The sequence below is a fragment of the Microtus oregoni genome, unplaced genomic scaffold (genome assembly GCF_018167655.1).
Source record: "Microtus oregoni isolate MIOR12 unplaced genomic scaffold, Mior012 000013F_ref0000133, whole genome shotgun sequence".
NCBI classification, from domain to species: domain Eukaryota; kingdom Metazoa; phylum Chordata; class Mammalia; order Rodentia; family Cricetidae; genus Microtus; species Microtus oregoni.
Window position 1 is genome coordinate 15,309,993 of NW_024543072.1, and position 12,934 is coordinate 15,322,926.

The 12,934-nt window shown below is 38.9% G+C and overlaps 1 protein-coding gene and 1 pseudogene across 9 annotated transcripts in view; one reads left to right on the forward strand and one right to left on the reverse strand.

Annotated features, from left to right (window-relative positions):
* The window catches only part of Nrg3 (neuregulin 3), a 983,941-nt gene that overhangs the window by 114,258 nt on the left and 856,749 nt on the right, over positions 1–12,934 (reverse strand). The window lies entirely within an intron of this gene.
* On the forward strand, positions 3,532–4,723 carry LOC121454960 (annotated as a pseudogene).

Genomic DNA, 12,934 nt, shown 5'->3' on the forward strand with positions numbered 1-12,934 from the left:
TCTCATTTACGTCTTCCCAGTACAGCATCAAAACTTTCTCCCGACTTCTTGTCTTCATTTTATAATGGCTTATTTGTGTATTTATTTTAACTACTCAGTTCAATTAGGGTTAACCGAGTGCACATAAGTGTGGATTTATCTACTGGAACACAAACAACTTTCCATTTGCCGTATTCCTAAAAGGAGATACTCTTGCTCCTGAAGAGTCAACTGTCAACAGGTCTTCAGCTAGGTGTGGATCCTTGTCAAAGCTTGTCAATGGGAAAAGGAAGGGTAGGGATAGCTTAACTGAATCTAAGGATGTTTGAAGAAGCCTTAGGAAAGCCCACTAGATTTATACTCTGAGTCTTAGGTCTTTTGCATACTGCTTATCACTTCAGGCTATCATTGAGTTGACATTTTTCCCCAGAAAATTTTAAATGTTACTATGGTAATTACAATGTTTTTGCATACAGTCTTTAAGAATTTATCATTAAATAACTTAAACTAAAGCAAGCTTTGTAATATGTCTTATTTTTTATTATGAATATTGAGATTCCATCTGTTTATATCATTGGAGATATTTAGAAGATATTATAGATATTTATAGATGCAAATATTTTTATATGGATTATTTGGTCATCATTGAGCAAATTTCTGAAAAAACAACAAAAAAGTTTTGTCTTTGGTTCATATAGGTGTTGTAAGAGAAAATGTGTTAGAAGTATGATGTCATGAAGCCCACAGAAGTAACCAATGTAGAAAAGTAGTAGCAAAGAAATGGGATCCTTGCTTTGATGAAATCTCACGCTATACTTAGGCTGCTCTTGGTGAACCTCCTGCAACAGCTTCCTGGGGGATGAAAGTCCCAGCTACTGCAGCTTCTGAAGAGCAGCCTTCTCCATTATTGATATCATTTTGACTTTATTCTGTTCTAAGAATATTAGTTTATTAGGGGAGGGAACACTGGGAACCTCCCATTTTAAATAGTTCTTTCAATGCAGAAAGCAGCTATCTGGCATTGTAAATTTTGTCAATAGGAAACGATGGACAAAGAGAATATTACCCCCTTTTACAACCTCAATAACATGCTCTTTTTATAAGTAATCTGCACTGTAGGCTCCTCTATTGACTTCCATTTTCTTGTTATTGCAATCCCAACTCACCCTGTGAAAAACTACTCTCATCTTTCGTGGCCAGACTTCTCCTATATCATTCCAATTTTCTGAACTATTGCTTTCTCTTAACATTTCTATGAAATAAGATGAAATTTCCAGCAAGCAAAACTTTATACCTTGAACTGTAACTCATGGGTGTATCTCTATACCATGACTAATTAATTGAAACGCTATCATCTCCCCAGCTCTCCCAATTTCTCTAGTGCTTCTCAAAGCCTCTCAAATACTAGATGGTGACTAAATAATTGTTGAATTATTTTTCTTAATCATACTTTTTTTTCTCTTTGCAGATACACTGGGATGATATCTTCTTAAAGTGACTCATTTCAAAATTATGTCAAGTTTATCTTAATGTCTTCACTTAAGCCATAACTAAAATATTCCAGATTTCCTTAGCACTTAATGTGGGTTCTTAGCCATTTCTTCCCTCATTTCTCCTCTTCCCTGTGTGTGTGAGTGTGTGTGTGTGTGTGTGGTGTGTGTCTGTGTGTGCATGCACACATGTGTTTGTCTGTTTGGAGTTACATAACATGTTTCTTACTAAACTGTGAATCACCTCAGACATATGTGGAAAAAAATTCTATTTTATGTACTATTCTAATACACCAGTCAACCAGAATTTCATAGAGACATCTATTGATATAAAATGCTCTTATTTTACTGTTTGTAAAGAAAAAAAATTAAATGCAGTGTTAGCAGAATTACAGAGAAAACGGTCCACAAGCCTCTCATTCCCAACCATCCAAGGTCATCATTGTCTCCTCTCCACACACACACAAAGCATCACCGATGGAATGTGTGAAAGGGCTTGATTTGCTTTCTTGTTGCTATGACCAAACACCCAGACAAAAGCAACTTAAAATGGAAAAGGTTTATTCTGACTCATGGTTCAGGCAGAAAGTCTTTCATGAAGGGGAAGGCAGAGTAGCAGTCAGGGATGGCACAGTTGCAGGACCAGGGAGCTGGCTATTTAGTTTGCATCCATGCTCAGATGCAGAGAATGTTGGAAGTGAGCTAGGCTATGAACCCAGGTATAGTGACCTTCTTCCTCCAGTGAGTCTCTACCTGGCAAGTTTTGCAATCTTCCAAAACAGTACCACCACCTGGGAATCAAGTGTTCAATCACATGGTTCTTTCTATAAAGGACATTTCGAATTAAAACAATAACAGTGCCTGGATACAATAAGTTCTCAGGAGGTACCCATCTTTCAATCAGCCACTTTCCATTCTTATCTTTCAAGACTTAGATCTCTCTCCCTCCCTTCTTCCTCCCTCCCACCCTCTCTTTCTCTTACACACACACACACACACACACACACACACACACACACACACACCAGTATCCCAAGAGTTATTCTGTCCATACCACTGTTGGAAGCCTCTCTTCTAATGTTTGAGCCTCTCTAGCAGTCAGTAGCTTTGTGTGTATGCGTGTGTGTGTGTGTGTGTGTGTGTGTGTGTGTGTGTGTGTTCTAGACACATGTTGATGAACAAGTACCTAAGTCAATCATCTCCTCAAAGGCACATATTAATACAGTCAGGTTGTCTACTGTTTGGCAATGTGGCTTTACAGAAATATACAAAACCAGGCAACTAGTAAGAAACCATGGTAACCATGTTTTTTTTTTATTGATGATTATTCTTTGTTGCTTTGTTGTGACAAGATAACTCATTCCAACATTGACAAAAACATGCTAATTTAATATTTAATGCTACCTTTTATTGTAAAAAGCACTGGTGTGGGAATCATTTTATACTTTATGATCCTTATGCTGCATATTTCTATTACCAAGTTTAAAAGTCACATTAATTTATACTTATAAGCTCCCAAACACCTGGGAATACGTGATAATGAGCACAACAGAAGACACATTTGGCCACTAATGGATTAATTTATTACTTCTGTGGACTTAACATGCAGCAATATGGTGGAGCTTTTTTTCCCTCAATGTGTAATCAGTTGAGAATGCTATTTGTCTCATTTAAATGCAAGGAACAATCTGTCCTCTGCTACCTCCTTCCTAAATCCATTAAGCAGTTAATAACATAAGGACTAATGTAAGCCTCCTTTATTTAATAGAAATTTTTTTAAAAAAAAATTGTAAATTAAGGGAGAAGAGTCTTCTCCCAATAATGGTTTCCCCAAAGCAGCTGGATTATTCTTAGTAGTGTGGAAAAATCAAGGGAAGTTACTTTATTAAAATGACAGAGGAAACTATTACTTAATAATTATTTGGGAACTCAGTTGAATCAGGGTATTTTGAATATCTTCCATTCTTCCTCTCATTGACTTCCTTTACAGTCTTGAACTGTCAATATGCATTTTCTGCAGCCATGATTAGAAATGGTCAGTCTGGCAGCGTGTGACGGAGAGATGTCTCACAGGAAATTCTCTGCTCCCAGGCATGGGTCCTTGGGCTTCTTACCTCAGAAGCGCAGCAGCAGGCATCGTGGGAAAGTGAAGAGCTTCCCCAAGGATGACCCGTCCAAGCCTGTTCACCTCACGTCCTTTCTAAGCTACAAGGCTGTCATGACCCACATTGTCCGGGAGGTGGACAGACCAGGATCCAAGGTGAACAAGAAAGAAGTCGTAGAGGCTGTAACCATTGTGGAAACACCACCTATGGTAGTTGTGGGCATCGTGGGATACGTCGAAACCCCACGAGGTCTCCGCACCTTCAAGACAGTATTTGCTGAGCACATCAGTGATGAGTGTAAAAAGTGTTTCTACAAGAACTGGCACAAATCCAAGAAGAAGGCCTTCACCAAATACTGTAAGAAATGGCAGGATGACATGGGAAAGAAACAACTGGAGACAGACTTCAACAGCATGAAGAAGTACTGCCAAGTCATCCGGATAATTGCCCACACTCAGATGTGTCTGCTTCCTCTGGGCCAGAAGGCACACTTGATGTTCCAGGTGAATGGGGCACTGTGGCTGAAAAGCTGGACTGGGCCCGGGAGAGGTGGAGCAGCAGGTTCCTGTGAACCAGGTGTTTGGGCAGGATGAGATGATTGATGTCATCCGAGTGATAAAGGGAAAGGCTACAAAGGGGTGACCAGTCGTTGGCATACAAAGCAACTGCCCTGCAAGACCCACCGAGGGTTGTGCATGGTTGCCTGTATTTGAGCTTGGCAAACCCTGTCCTAGTGGCCTTCTCTGTGGCCCGTGCTGGGCAGAAAGGCAGAGATCAACAAGAAGATTTACAAGATTGGTCAGAGCAACCTTATCAAAGATGGCAAAGTGATCAAGAACAATGCATCTACTGACTATGACCCTTCTGACAAGAGCATCAACCCACTGGGTGGCTTTGTCCATTATGATGAGGTAACCAATGACTTCACCATGCTTAAAGGCTGTGTGGTGGGAACCAAGAAACGAGTGCTCACTTTTGGCAAGTCCTTACTGGTGCAGACCAAAACGACAGGCTCTGGAGAAGATTGACCTGAAATTCATTGACACCACCTTCAAGTTTAGCCACGGTCATTTCCAGACCATGGAGGAGAAGAACGCTTTCATGGGACCACTCAAGAAAGACCACATCACCAAGGAGGAAGGTGCTTAATGCCAGAATTTTCTTGCCTGGTGTGGTCTCAATAAAAACGTTTTCAGTGAAAAGAAAAGAAAAGAAAAGAAAAGAAAAGAAAAGAAAAGAAAAGAAATGGTCAGTCTAGTGCTGGGTGGTGCCTGCACATGCCTTTAATTCCCAACACTTGGGAAGCAGAGGCAGGTGATCTCTGGTTACAGAACAGGCTCCAAAGCTATGCAGAGAAAAGCTGTCTCAAAAAAAAGAAAAAGAAAAGAAACAAAAACAAAAAAGAAATGTTACTCTGTTGGGCATCCTGTAAACACAATAGCCCTTTTATAATGATCTACAGTTGTCAGAAGTTAATTATTTATAATATTACAAACATTTTAATGTAATATCAACACTTAGACAGTAACAAAGCAAACAAAGTCTATAATGTTCTTCCTTGAACTGGACATCTACATGTAAGGTATTGAGATTCCAAATGACCTCCAGAAAGTTCTCACAATAACTGTATGCATTTCCTACTCCTGGATCAAAAAGCTAAAAACTAACAAGCAACATTAAGTGGAAGAAGAATTAATTCTGGCACACAGTGTAAGAAGGTGTACAGTACACCATGTCAGGAATGGCAGTGACAATATTCAGCGGTTTGTCACATTCTATGTGAAGTCAAGGGGCAAAAGCAGATCATGCGGGCACTGGTCTGAGTCACCCATTTTCCCTTTTCATTTAGTCCAAGACCCCATGGGCCTTCTCCTCTCAAGCCTCTCTGAGACACTCTTTCAGAAAGAAGAGTTAGTATCTCTTGGGTGATACAAACATAGTCAACTTTACAAGGAAAGTTAACAACTATAGCACCCTTCTTAAAGCCCATATTCTTAGAGGGTCTAAGCTTCAGAAAGATGAGCTAATTGGACCAAAAATTTAAAGTATCTACTTTTGTTAAGTCATATTGCTGTGGTCTACAGAAAACTCTGCTTGCCTCCATCTGCAGATCACACAGTAATGCTCCAGCCCATTGAGATTCATCTAGCAAGTCTTCCACATTCCCTCATCATTTTAACCCCCCTCCTTGCCTATCACAGTTTGATGAACCGTACTCTTTGTTTCTTAAGCTTCGTTTAAGACACCAGACCTCCAAAGCAATGCCCCTCTCCATTGTGTCTTAACTGGACATATTATGGACTGTTCTATGTTTATGTGTCTCATATTTTGTTCTTGACTGCAAGGATAAATAACCATGTTTGGTTTCTATTCATAGCATAGATGCTATGATAGTTCCTGGCACAGACAGAACATCTTAATAAATAAAATCTACAGAGTTGCATAGACTAAATTTTTTGCTCAGTTTTATTTCCGTTAGAGATCTTTCTTCTATGCTATGTCCATTCTTTTGTAGTCTATAAAGAAAGGGAAGGTAAGTTATAAAAATCTTCTTTTGTTGTTGTTGTGTGTATTTGAGTGACAGTGAGGATATGTGCATTCCATGTTGCATGCATGGAGGTCAGAGGGTAACTTAAGAGTGATTATTTGCCTTTCCAAGGGTCTTTTGTATTTTCAGCTGTGAAAGCCAGCCTACATTGCCTGCAAGGTTGTGAGGATTCTCTGTCTCTCCCTTACTCCCATATAACCATCAGAACACTAAAATTACAGATTCACACTACCATACTCACTGTTACATGGATCCTGGGGTCAAAAGTAGGTCCTCATGCTTATGTGGCAAGGATGTTAACACACTGAGCCATCTCATTGGCACTGAGCTTCAAAATCCTTAGCGCAGAAGACAAAATCTATGAGTAAAAGATTTGTTACAAAGGACCAACCTCTGAATGCTGCTTAGTATATTGATTTTTTTTTCTACATGGAGGTAGGAAGTGGAAGAATGCCAGAATATTTGAAGGGACACCTTTAGAAATAACCCCTAAGGCGGCCAAGCCATGAGCTTCTTTTCTGATGTTCAGCTATAAACAGAGGAGGCAAAGCAAGGTTACCAACCAGGGTTGCCAGACAGGGCTACTTCGAGTTTCCTGTTTACAGCCTATGATGCATGGAAGACCCCAAACTACTCTATGGCCTTTGTTCTCTAGAACACATTTGTAGTAGAATTTAAACTGCCCATAAATGACCAGAGAAATGGGCTATAGATAGAAAGCAGACATAAAAACCACCTTATTCCACTCACCACATCCATAGGACAGTATAGGAGACTATAAAGACTTTAGAAGACAACAAAGTTGGTGAACTGGCAAAGCGTTTGGCACATCTGGATAGATGTCATCAGGACAAAGGCATAGACTCTATGCCGTAGACCTCCATCCTCAGCCCTCCTCTATCTACCCCAATACCTAGTTTCTGGGTAAGCTATGCCTCTTCTTGAAATACTAAGTTAAACTCCAGTTGACCAGTGTTCATTGAAGTAACTGGAATTATCATTTTCTTCAAATCCATTGGTATGGAATAATAATAATATATCTGAGAAATGCCTTTACTCTATTTTTTTGTACATGCCTTCTCTTTCTTTGCTGGGTTTGGGATTTTGATTCTTGGGTTTGTTTTTGTTTTTAAATTAATCAATTTTACATCTCACCTGCAGTTTCTACTCTCTCCTGCACTCCAAGTCCTTTCCACCACCTTCCTTTCCTGCTCCCCCCCCCACACACACCCGAACAATCTACCCCTCCTCCTTTTTTATTCATAAAAGGGCAGGCCTCCTATGGGTATCAAAAAAAAAAAAACATAGCATAGCAAGTTGTAATAAAACTAAGCACCTCCCCTTTTATTAAGACTGGGCAAGGGGACCCAGTATGAGAAATAGGGTCCCAAAGGTCAGCCAAAGAGTCAGAGACAGTCTCTTTCCTACAGTCAGGAGTCACACAAGAAAACAAACTATACACAGCTATCACATATATGCATAGGGCTGAGGTAAGTCCCTTGCAGGCTCCCTTGTTATCACTTCTGTCTTTGTGAACTCCTATGAGGCCAGATTAGTTGTTTTGTGGGTTTTCTTGTGATGTCCTTAACCCCTCTGTCTCCTATAATTTTTTATCCCTCTCCTCACCAGGATTCCCTGAGTTCAGCCTAATGTTTGGCTGTGGGTCTCTGCACCTGTATCCACCAGTTGCTGGATGAAGCCTCTCTTATGGCTGTTGGGCTAGGCATCAATCTATGAGTATATCAGAATGGAGTTAGGCATCATTACATTGACATTTTGATTGCTTGGTTGATTGATTGATTGACTTTGCATGTTTGGTTCTATTCTAAATCTCTGGGCCATCCATTCCTGACATATCTTATCTTAATTGAAACCTACAGAAACATGATGTAGTAGGAACTCTTTTTATTCCCATTTTTTATTCCCATAGAGCTGAACCTGATAAGGCCCACAGAAATTACCTACTTTCTTTGACCTGTACCTTATAGAGCCAAGATTTGAATTCCAGTAACAGCCTTCAAGTATCTACTCTTTGAGCCCATTTCACAAATGTATGGCCATCTCATACTTTGTAGACTGAGGTCTGTTTGTGCTACAAAACTAAGGAAATAATTCTGAAACCTATCATGTTTCAAAGTAAGATACAATTTTATTGAACTCAATGCTATCATGCTATTTTTTATTACTTGGTTGTGCAAATGTTTCTTTTAAAATATGTATCTTACTTTTGATAAACTGGAATGTTAAATAAGATAATACGTACAGGAACTAAACAATTATTTAAACAGCAAAGAAGTCTTTAGCAAGTTTTGTGAAGTTTCAAGCTGTTATTGGACTCTTATTACTGGATCCTTATGTAAAGTTCTTGATAAAATTGTACCAAACAATTTTCTTAGTCAGTGTCAAGCTACTTTGAACTTTCCTATTAACCTAATTTTTTTCTTGTCATGTTAGTAGATAATTCATAGAGATTTAATAGAAAAAATAAGACTTGCTCATCAATGAGACTGAAATGTGACAACAGCTCACCAGGTCCGGAAATATCAATCAATACTGCAAGCAGGGCAAGTAAGTTATGGGGTGACTAACAGATGTCATTGCTTTAAAGAGTTGTAAGCTGGTGGCAAGCCAGATTCTTCTCCACACAGACTTCATGCACTGCAGCATGGGCATTCACTGCCTCCTTCTTAGCTGCTCCTGCTAACTGGAAACCTCCTGTAGCATCCTCCACACAGCTGGTTTCCATTTCTGCTTTCAGGCTTTTCTTCTGTACCTTCAAAGTTCTACCTAGTCCTTCTCTTCCCTTTTCCATCCTGTCTCTCTGACTGGCCTCCAAATGTCACTCATTCCCATGTGTTTACAAGATAAGCTTCTGCCCTCATTTCTCAGGTTCTACCTCTGCTTCCTTGGATTTTTCTCTACAAAGAAGTCACAAATGTTCCTTTAAAACTCAATAAGTTCCAGTGTAGCACAAAATACTTCTAATCCTGTCACTCAGAAATCTAAGGCAGGATGATTCTCAGCTCAAATCAATCCTGCGCTACATAGTGAGATTAAGGCCAGCCATGGCAACATTGAGACATCTTATCTCAAAAAAAAAAAAAAAAAAAAAAGAAAGAAAAAAAAAGAAAAAAAGAAAAGAAAAATCCTTAAATCAAATCACAATTGTAGCATGCCCTTTTCCTCAAAAAATCAATCACATAGCTTCCCATTTCATTCAAAAGACAGACCAAGCAATCAGTTCTCTCCATCCACTACGGAATTGTTTGTTCTCTCCCTCCCATGTGGATTCCATGGATTTAATTCAGGTTGCCAGGCTTGCCAGCAAGACCTTCACCCACTGAGCCATCTCTCCAGCCCCAAATTCAGAAATTTTCAATGTAAAATGGTTGCTAAGTATAGTGGGCCACACTAGAGATCCCAGCACTCAGGAAGATGAGTCAGGAGGATCACAAGTCTGAGACAAGCCTGGGTTACGTACAGACACCCTGATGATAGATAGATAGATAGATAGATAGATAGATAGATAGATAGATAGATGAGAGACAGAGGGATGATATACAGATGATATAGAGAGATAGATAGATAGATAGATAGATAGATAGATAGATAGATGATAGATGATAGATAGATAGATAATAGATAGATAGATAGATAGATAGATAGATAGATAGATAGATGATAGATAGATAATAGATAGATAGAAGATAGATAGATAGATAGATAGATAGATGATAGAGTAGGCAATAGAGTAGATAGATAGATAGATAGATAGATAGATAGATGATAGATAGATAGATGATAGATAGATAGATAGATAGATAGATAGATAGATAGAGACAGATAGATTGATAGACAGACATCCATAGATGGATAGACAGTCAGACAGATAGTGATACAAAAAAAGAGAGGCCAAAGACAGCATCAAATTTCAAAGCAAACCAATGTGGTTCCCTGACACCCTACCATTCTCCCTCTCCCAATTCCAGTGCATTTGCACCTACTTACAAAAGGGAATTATTTTTCTCAGAGCCTGGGGTTGGCGCTTTTCCTCCCTAAGATCTCTTTCTACAGAAATAATAGGGCTCAGTCCTTTGCCTTGTTCACTTGAAAGGTCATATGCTCACAGATCCCCAAACAAAACAGCATTTCCTATCTCCACACCCCAATATTTCTTTATCTCAGAACGTGCTGTACAAAGTACCTAACGGGCTCTTAGAGTTTCTCCATTTCCTTCCCTAGACTATAAAGCTTTATGAAGGCATTTCACATCTCTCTTTAGTCTTCTTTTTTTTTTAATTTTTTAATTTATTTATTTATTAAAATTTGTCTCTTCCCCGCCACCGCCTCCCATTTCCCTCCCCCTCCCTCAATTAAGTCCCCCCCCAGCCAGAAAAGCAATCAGGGTTCCCTGTCCTGTGGGAAGTCCAAGGAACCCCCACCTCCATCCAGGTCTAGTAAGTTGAGCATCCAAACTGCCTAGGCTCTCACAAAGCCAGTGCGTGCAGTAGGATCAGGTTTCTCTTTAGTCTTCTAATGCCTCTACTTTAAAAGTACCGGAAAAGAGTTGGTTAAAATAGTAAAAACACATTGTTTCACAATTCTTAGAGCAGAAGTTGGAAAGTGAGGTATCAGTACCACTGGTTATATACGATGGTTGCAAAGAGGAATTGACTGCTGACTGCTTGTGTCTCTCCTACCAGACATTGACTGGAAATCTCTGGTATTCCTTGCCCAGTGACAATATTAACTAGATTTCTATTGCTCAATTGAAACAATATTCTCTCTGTGTGTGATTTCTTGTTTTGACAAGGGTATCTAGTATCTGTTAGTTTGGATCAGAGATCACCTTTATTCTCACTTTGACATCTCTCATTGAAGACTATCTCAAAGTGAGGTCATATTCACAGATACTTTTTGTTAGAACTTCAGTATGGGGTAGAATAATGTTTAGTCACACTTTTGCTGTATCTATGACAGATAAGAAAATGTATGAAATGAAATAAGCTGCTGTGGTACAATGTAAAGATTTGTCAGTTGTATCACTTTAATAAAATGCTGATTGGCCAGTACTCAGGTAGGAAGTATAGGCATGGCAACCAGGCAGAAAGTATAGGTGGGATGACAAGAAAAGAAGAATTCTGGGAAAAGGAAAGGCTCAATATGCAGTTCCTAACACAGTCAAGAATTATGGGTTAATGAAGGATGTAAGAGTTAATAAGAAGCCTCAGCTAATAGGCCAGGCAGTTTTTAGTTAATGTAGACCTCTGTGTATTTCTTTGGGACTGAATGGTTGTGGAACTGGGCATGACAGAAACTCCTTACAACAAATGAAGCCAACTTGGACAAGTGCATCCACACAAAACCTGAGAGAGCTTAGGAAGTAATTCTAGACAAAAAGAACAGAGTTAAGAATGACTTCTTGGTAGCAGCATTTTGTCAGGTGGGCTCTGTTTGCTAGAGGCAAGTGAGTCTCATTTAAGAAAGGCTTACTGACTCAGCTTTAGCTGCAAAAACTTTGCAGCTCTTTTAAGAAACCCCACCACAAAACATTTAAGCGGTATTTATGAATAGCCCACAGCATGCTTCTTGGTAGAGGCAGGGACCTTGAAACTTCATAGAGTTCTGGCAATAAACATGATTTCTGCCAATACCCCTGGTATGAAGCTAGATTCTCAGATAGCTAAGGAGTGGGGTGGATCCAACCATCAAAGCCATGGCTTTAATTCTATTCTATCCATATCACTTAGCTAATTCAAGACTCATGTGGTCAGAAAAGAGAGATATACAGTAAAAATAGATTCAGATGAAGAAAAGAAAACCTCTAAACAGCTTATAGTGTACATATATATAAACATATATATATGTATATGTACATATATAAACATATATGTAGGCTTGGGAGAGAAAAGAAAAAGGATAAAGTCCATTAAGAAAAGAGAAGATAGTTAGGTGTAGTGGCACACACTTTTAATCCCAGTACTTGGGAGGCAGAGGCAGGCAGATTTCTGTGAGTTCAAGGGTAGCCTAGTCTACAGAATGAGTTCCAGGACAGCCAAAGACTTGCAGAGAAACCCTGTCTCAAAAAATCGAAAAGAAAAAGAAAACAATAGAATTTAAAATAAAGCCACATAAAGAGGGAAAATACACAAATACAGTATGGATACTGTATGTTATTATATTGTCATTGAATTGTTTGATGACTGAGGAAGGAGCAACATCTCTTAAAAGACATTTGATTGACATTTGATTATAAATTTAAAAAAGCAATTGACATTTGTTTACAGTTTAAGAATGTAAGTCCTTTTTTATCATTCCTGGGAACATGGTGAGAAGCAAGGTGATGGAAAGTAGCTGAGAGTTACATCTTCATTCAACTGCAAAAGGAAGAGAGTGAGAGACTGTGCCTGACAGATGGTTTTAAAAATCACAAAGCCTACCCCAGTGACCACACCTCTTAATCCTTCCCAAAGAGTTCAGCTAACTAAGCATTCAAATATATGAGTCTATGGGAGCCATTTTCATGCAAACCAAACCTTGCTTCTCAAAATTTTCATCAATAAAGTCCTGGATTGACCATTGGGAACTGAAAAGTATTGAAGATATGGTCTATGCCCTAGGGGAGATTTTAGTTTTAAATTAAATTGTCATTATTAAAAGTTAATGACTGCTTAACACCCAGATTATACATTTTGAAAAATTGCCCATCTAAGGAACATTTAGCTTGGTGTTACCTGTAAATAATCTCAAATGCCATGGAAACATATTAGCATTTAATTCTATGGGCTTTAATTTCTAGTCAGGAATTATCT